We start from the raw sequence: 8,786 nt of genomic DNA, 5'->3' as shown, positions 1-8,786 counted from the left end.
GTCTCGCGATATGATGCTACGTCACTGTAGATTTGTATTACAGGAAGTAGAAATGGCACCCAGGGTGGGCCATAACCAGTGATGTGCCGTAGACTATAACTTTACGTCTACATGCGTTGTCTACACGTAATCTACGTAGTGTTGTCCACGGGACGAGACGGGACAGGCTTTTAAAAATTCGAGACGAGACGAAATTGAACAATGTGTCATGAGACAAACGAATATTTTCGAGACGAGACAGCATTTCCACGAGACTTCCACGAGACGAGACAGGCCAAAGTCTCGTCTCGTGGGCAACACTAAATCTACGCGTAGATTACATTGGGTTGTAGTTTACATACACTACGTAGACAATCTAAAGTGCATTAAAATTAATTTTCGAGAGTTTCATGAAAGGAAAGTGAAATTTTCAACTATACTGGTTCCTAACGAAATGAAAAGAATCCTATTTACAACAAAATTTCTCTTCTCTTCTATTATCAACTATGGAAGAAGATAAATAGTATGCAAAAAACAACAACAGATGGCAGTCGTGAGGCAAGAGTGGTATTTTTCCCATAAAACACTAGAATATTTCCTATATTAGGTTTCTTCCTAGGTGAGAAATTGTTCAAATTTGGAAGAAAGAGTATGAATAGTTCTCCTCACACATCAGCAACTGATACGCAGAATAATTTTCTTTTAATTCCACGGCGCCCTTTGCTAAGTTATCACCTTTCGCCATGTTGTTTACATAGATTACGTAATCTACGTGTATAAAGTAGTCTACGTGTAGAATGTAGACTATCGTTGTTTACGCGTAGACGCACATCACTGGCCATAACCTATATACTATGATCAACGAAAACGCCTAATTGTTTAACATATTCCCTCGGACTATCACCATGCGTGTTATGGAAAGGTTGCCAAGCTTTCGAGAGCTTTAACGTTACTCTCATCTTCAGGATAGAAGTTCTGAGAGTGACATTAGCTCTAAAAAGCTAAGAAACTTTACCAGAACTCACATGGTCGATAGCCCGAACGTATCTGTTCCTCATCCGTCGCCAAGAAAGCTTCAAGACTTATCTTAGCTTTTACTTCTAATTTATATTTCAAAATACAACAAATAAAAACATCGTGTATAATAAAATTTGGAAAGTTAATGTTTAAAAGTAAAAGAATTAAGTTAATTCACTCAAAAGTACGTCATTGCTTTTCAGTGTAAAAGTAACTCAATTGCTGTTACAGCAAAACAAAAAACAAATTAGACATGTAATAACATATTTCCAGCATTCAAAATGTTTAAGAAGTGAAACATTTATTCTGTGCAACATGTAACTCAGATAGTAATTTTACGTGTCATAGGTAGGCAGATTTAATGTTAAAAATATTATAAAAATATGCTACTTCTCCAGCAGTGGTCGAATTGAACAAAAGTTTGGGAGGGGGAGACAATTTGAAAATCACTATATAAGATATTTATTATCTAATAGGAGCCAATTCAATTTTTTTTAGTTCCAGGCACATGGCACAGTGGTTCAGATCCCACTTCAAAATGTAGGTCCATGCCCGATTAGCCTTACTGTGCATAAAGTGGACTTAAAATACCAAACCAACCAACCTTCTTGAGTTAACGTCAGAGGTCCCGTGTTCCATTTTAGGGAACCCTTTATCATTAAATTGAAGCGTCAATGACGCCCTAAGCTTAAAAAAAATTGTACTCAAGCTTTTTAGATATGACGAGTATGGACAATCGATGGAAATATCATTCATGTACGACACCAGTATACGTATTCGAGTCAGATTTGACCATGAAAATCTCTGCAATAGCCCATTTGCATGTGGGAAATACACTAGAAATTCACTTTCCAAAAAACGGATGAAAAAGAAGTATTGTAAATCATTCCACCAGCAAATCTACATATGACAATATAATATACTAATGAAATTAGTTTCTGCAAACTTACCTTCATCTCCAAAACACATTTAACTGAATCTTCTATAAGAATGAGAACCTAAAAGAAAGAAGAACACAATCTAATTTTAGTGATTTGATATCAATTGGCATTTCATTTTTTAATGCTTTTACTACCGTTCCTAGTAGACGGTAAAATGTAAAAACAAATAACTCTGGAAATAATTAGCGGAAAGTGTACGTTCGCTCCATCTGTTCATTATTGGATCTACTGGCGATGGGAATAGGATATTTGGTGGATGGCAGTGGCTAGCACCAAGCCCGTAGCCAGAATTTTATGGTGTCGTCCTAATTGCGAACACTTGCTACCTGAACAGGAATGACCTCGAAGGGCTGTATCCTAATTGCGAACATATTTTTTTCTTCCTTTGGGCGTACAACTTCTCACACTTCCTGTGTCTTTTTAACTATAACACCATTAAGCCTTGTTTCCATGATATAAAAATTCAATATGCTGACCAAGGCAGTAATTTAATTTTATTATAAAACATAAACTAAACGTAACGTTTCAACATTATAGCAAGGTCCTCTTCAGACTCTGCACTAAGTACAAATGTAACAAGATAAAAAAGCAGGACGATTTATATACACAAACATTACTCCCCTCCAGACTATTAGAAAGTGGTTCTGGAACATTCTAGCAGGTGGCTTTTCCTTGTCAACTGTACTTTCACTAAAGGCTAAACATATTAACTTCCATATAGAATGTGGTTGGAATCTTTTTCCTTCATTCTTCTTCCTTCTTGTCTTCTCTTTCTCTCTTGTCCTTTCCACTCTTTCTAACACCTTCTTCCATTCTTTGTTTAACTTCAGTCCCCCATTCCAGTTCATTGTGTCTTCTTCACCTTTCTTCTCTATTTCCTTGGCCTCCTTCCATTTTCTCACTAGCATTCTCTTCTCCCTTCCTATCTGCTTAGCCTCATCCCACTCTATGTCATGTCCTGTTTCTCTCGTGTGTTTAAATATCGCATTTCTCTCTCTCTTAAGTTTTAATGCCCATATCTTTTCTGTGGTCTTTCTAATAGTCTGGAGAGGAGTAATGTTTGTGTATATAAATCGTCCTGTTTTTGTATCTTGTTACATTTATACGTGGTGCAGAGTCTGAAGAAGACCTTGCTATATGGTTGAAACTTTACGTTTAGTTTATGTTTTATAATAAAGTTAAATTACTGCCTTGGTCAGCAAATTGAGTCTCTTTAACGCAGTTTTAAAAGTAACTCAGATCCATGTTGAGACTGGTCAGTGCCTTATTGGTCACAATTGGAACACATAAAATTCGACATGATTTAAGTCGTCGTTGAAATATATGTAATTTAATAATAAGAGTATGGCTTATTTTTATAGAACTACATACTGCACAATTCTTAACTGGAAAGAGCTTTGTCAATTCATAATGCATTAATTTCGTCAATTAATAATAAAATTAGTAACTTTTACCTAAACTTCAAATTCAAATTTCAAAACTTATAACACTGTTCTTATAAAATTAGGAATATCACCAATCTTCCTCATATATGTTAGTGCTCCATGCCATCCTTTCGTCCAATAAAACATAAATCTTCTTCCGCTCTACGCCTTCCAGATTATTTCCCGGATTTATGTGTTCGAAATTAGGACGATTAAGGTGTTCGTAATTAGGACAAAACCGAATTTTATTTCTGGGGAGGAGGGCTTACCAACGGCAGTTATCTAAACGCAAAAAAGGGGGTATAGAAGCCATGAAGATAAATTTCTCAGTATATTACTATTCTACAAGATGTTTAATCCTACTAAGGAAGTAAAATTAATTACCAATACACACTGTTTCTAACTCTTTCGATAATTAGTGCCTAGGAGTGCCATAGGTAACCCCAACGTGTACATAATATTTTAAAGCACCGACATTTATACACTTATGTAGCCTTGTAGCGACAATTGAACTATCAGTGCAACAACTACTTGTTTGAAGTAAGGTTACACATCCATGTTTACATGATTGTTTTTGAAGAAGCAACTCATTCCCTCATGGACATAAAGAGTGCAATGGTAACAGTTGTGTAATATATTATTATTTTATTATAGTATATATAATATGCTATAGGCATAATGGCGTGCGGTGCTAAATCAGGCAGGGGAACAGGTGACCTGCACTTGCCCCCTCCCCTCCCATACCTGTCGTAATATAATACAGTAAACCAAGCAAAATTCAACCCTTGTTGAAATGAACCAAATAAACATACGAAACATATGTTAAAAATTTTCAGAAGTGACATACATGAAGCACGTTAAAATTATGAAAATACCAATGTTAAAGCAAATATGATATAATGTAAACAAAACATTAAAAACAAAAATGTTGATGCGCAACAAAGGAAAAATTAATAAAAGGAATTTATGATTGATCAGAAAAAAAATGTTTTGTCGAAACCGGTTTCATCTCTCCATTTGTAGATTAAGTTGACACTTTTTTTTTCTAGAGTTGAGCATTGTAATTCAAACGTCCTTAATGCAATAATGGCAATCAGATGGTCGAGTTTTTTAATGACGTCCGCTAGATTTGTAGAAATTGTGACAAAATCCGAACTGTTCCAAACTCCCTCTCGGGAACAAACAAGGACAATAAAAATTTGCCACTGGAAGAGTATCCAGTTTATCATTTTACAGAGTTGTAGTAACTTGTTTGAAAATGCCTTGTGTACGATTACGTTTTAGTTTCTAATTAGGTTAGGATAGGTGTATGTCTGCTGTCTTTTCTGTAAAGTTCAATGTACTAAAAGCTTTCGTCTTCAGCCGGTCGATCATACAACATTCGCAACATTCGCTTTCTTGTCCTGCGCTGCGCTTGTCTTGCTGGTGGAACAGGTGGATGCGAGCTTTTGCCTCGGAAGCTATTTCGCAGCGTTTAGCCAAGGCATTTAGCAGATGCTTAGACCCTAGAAGATTTTCCCAGTTCGTTATGACTGGCAGACGCAATTTTGCAATGAGATTAGGAAACTATAGACTTACTACACTCCAAACTATCACTACGACGCAATTAAGCTTTAGCACATAGCAAAAAACTCGAAGGAAAACGATTCGCTATGCCTCTCGTAGGGAACAGCTTGAGAGTTCAGCTTCCGCGGTGGCTCCATGAGGATCGTTTACCTTCGCGAGTGATCGGAAATACTCGGCGTCAGAGCAGAGGGTTGGACGACGAGGGTAGGTGAAGTAAACAAACTTCCAGTCAGGGTGAAAGTTTTTCTTCGTCGTGTTGATTTCGGAAGAAAGAAGTGTTCTTATTACGTTATTATAGATAATTTAAATAGCTAAAAAGGGCGATAAGTAGAAGGGAACAGCCTGTTCCCTCTGTTCCATGGAGGGACCGCCACTGGCATAATCAGAGGAAATATACTCAAATCAATTTCGCAATTAATTTATAGATGATACAAGCTACAGAAAGAAAAAAATGCTTGTGACTACTTTTTTTTTTTGGTAGTTAACGGTTTGCCCTCAGCGCTGGAAATTCGTATTTCAACCGCTAGATGGTGCAAGAAATTGTAAAGTGACTTAACCCCGAAAATGGAGGAGCAAGTTCATCATTATACAAGTATGTATTACACTTATTTACGTTATTAGTACTATTGAGATGACAATTAAAAGTGCGGATGGAGGCGTTTACCTCAGAAAAACATGATGGGAAACAGTTAACTTTAGGTTAGGATGGGATGGACTTTGCAGTCAAATTATATACCTCTCGTCTTGTCTCGTGCGTGGAAGTTTGTTTATTTATCGGGGTCTTCTAGACTAACGAAATGTTTACTGTAAGCAACATTTAAATAATGTGACAAGCGCTCAACTTTTTGCCAACGTACAGAATTCATTAAGGCACAGGACTTTTATCAATAATCTTTTTTCCGTTAATTCTGATAAAAATATATTAAAGCTAATTTTTGATTCTCCTATATACAGGTAATTTCTTTGCATAAAGGAAAATTATTTCCCAATTGTGCATCCATTAGTGGATTGCATGAAAGGTTGATAGATATGGAATAATTAAACATCACTATCTTGTTACATTAAATTTCCGTAACAAGATAATAATAATAAAAAAGAACTTGCTGAAGGAGTTACCACCGGAAGATAAATTTTAACCACGACATTATCGAGATCTACTCTCATAAATAGGGAACGGATTTTAAGGTGAAGCACTTTTCCAAAATTATAGCTGTTTTCACACCGATCGTTTGAGATATGTATTTTAGGACACGAAATCAAGTAAAATTAACACACTTTGTTGCACCTTTTCGTGAGATTAGCACATTTATACCCTATTTATGCCCTTATTTGATATTTCAGCGTCTTTTTCCTTAATTTTCTTTCATGTTATGTTCAGGCCCGTAGCTAAAATTGATCTGCAAAGGGGGGGGGGGGGGCTCACGGGTTATCAGGGGGCTTTGTATACCAAGTCCAATTTTCAAAAGTTTAACAATATTAAATGAAGGTAGATTATGTGTGTGGGGGTCATTAAATTATATGAATTTTAGAAATATCATACAAATACTACATTTTTCTATATCTTTTAAAACATCGTTTTCTTTTTAAGCGTTGACTACTACTGACATCATCCCTCACTACACACCCCATACTACTTGTGATGATACAGATATTTATATTACACAAGAAAAATGCTCAATATTCAATCATAGTGCCATGAAACTCCCCTTCGTTTCCAAAACATGGGAGCTGTCAGGGACGTCGTTAGCGGGGGGGAGGGGGGGGGGGCACGCGGGTGCACTGGCCCCGGTAATCGTCCACGTGCCCCCGGGAAACTGTTCTGTACATATTTGCTGGAAATTTTACTTGGATGACAAATATTGCAAGATAATTCTTCAGTAAATTTTGCTTGTAGTTTGAAACACTTCTTCAATTTTCAGTAGCACGAACCCAAGCAAGGCATTTCTTTCTTATTTCCCTGTTTCTTGCTTGTTAAACCAAACAGATGTATTGGGAGGGGATGCAGTTAATGATTTTGTGGTCCGCCCCGGTCAGGTAAGTCTGAGACCGATTGAAAATGCACTTTTCCTCCCTGCTGCACACCAGATCCAGGATCCCCCCCAAAACCCGCACTTTCTCTTCATTCGGCCCTGCACTGGCACCATGGGTGCCGAAAAGACGACACAAACAGGAAGATTTAGCTACGGGTGGCTAGAACTTTCTGGCTAAACTTTCTAGTCATACAACGAATAATACTTATAATATAATCATGAGTTATGGAGAAGCAAATAACTTATCAAGCATTTTCTGTTTCTATTTGTTGTGCAGTGGTTAACAAGGTGCATTACGATGCCAGGGGTCCTGGGTTTGAGTCCCGGTCTGGGCGTGTGTGTTCTTTATGATGGTCCTCTCATCAATTTCACATCACTCATTGTCATCTTCATCTTCACGATTAGCCAAAAAGTGTCAGAAATGCGAAGTAAAATAAACTAAATCAATCATTTATATATTTCTATATTACGCCGCTTTTCTACCTCTTGGGTTAAATGCGACGATGAGAATGAATGATGAGCCGAAGGAATGGCGATGGAACAAATGTATTAGCTGTTGTTCATGTTCTGTGAATTTATCCTTCACGAAAGTTGAGCAAAATAATATCTGCTGTCTACATTTTTACTCTTCACTGCAAACAAATTACAGAAAATAGTTTTGCCTAATATCAAGGGGGCTGAAGGCGGTGCCAGGGAGGGCTCAGCCCCTCTGGCCCCTGCCTGGCTACGGGCCTGGTTATGTTTAAAAATTGTACAGGAAAATGAATGATTTTCACTCTTCTTGAGCAGCTATATAAAATCCTATAGTCTCATTTGGTAGAGCAGAACGAGAGCTATAAAATGGTGTAATATAATCATTGCAGCCCCTATAGTTCCAAAGATAATGTAGATTCTTCACATACAAGGATCTCCTCAGCTCAAACCGTCAGAAATTTCGAAAACACAGAAATGTTGAGCGTAATGTTAATGTAACAGACATAAATAAAGGCATTTTATCAGCACTTATTTTGCACCTTTTTGAAAACATTTTCAGAACCTTTTATTTCCCTTTCCCGGCCATAATTTTGCACCTTCAAATCCTAATAGCCCAAGCGCTGACTCACATATTGAACTTTTGGTATCATCCAATCAATTGAGTGATGCAACGCGTATCTGTGAAGCAATCCTTTTATTTTTCGAGTAAGTTACCCAAAACGGTGTACCAGCAAGATCAAATAACGCCAACGTCTGTATGTAAACATAGTAAAAATCCATTGTAGTGGCGCTGTCACGGTATTGGAGTTACACTCAGCAGAATATTGCCACAGTGGAACACGCTCAAAATGCCGCCTCTGGTGATGAGATAAATAAACTTTCGTCACAAATGTCGAATATTGCCCTATATTCGCATGAACAGATGTCGAATACGGCCTCTCTATTTAATTTTTGCTCAAATGTGTTGGAATTGGCGAAAACGGCTAATCAAAACGCACATAACATGAACAGAGGTTCCAACAAGGGGAATAATAACTCCTCTTCTTACAGGGGTAATTATAGAGCTAATCATAGAGGTAACTTTCGGTCAAACTCACGAGGCCAGTTCAGAGGTAATAGTAACAAGAGGTTCCAACGTCGAGATCAGGGTAATCGCGACGATGCAAATACAACAGCCTGTAAGTTCTGTGGTCGTTATAATCACGAGAGCGATAACTGCTTTTACAAGCCACAACGAGACAGTGGTTTAAACTAAAATCGCCTTCGACTTGCAGGAACGAAATCGAAGATAATACCAGATTAGACAAAGTTCCTATCATTGAAAGAAATGGCCTATATTTTATCAATAGTAGCAT

Source organism: Lepisma saccharinum, chromosome 16, assembly GCF_977018435.1.
Source record: "Lepisma saccharinum chromosome 16, izLepSacc3.1, whole genome shotgun sequence".
NCBI classification, from domain to species: domain Eukaryota; kingdom Metazoa; phylum Arthropoda; class Insecta; order Zygentoma; family Lepismatidae; genus Lepisma; species Lepisma saccharinum.
The sequence above is the reverse complement of the archived record's forward strand: the minus strand, read 5'-3'. Positions refer to the sequence as shown.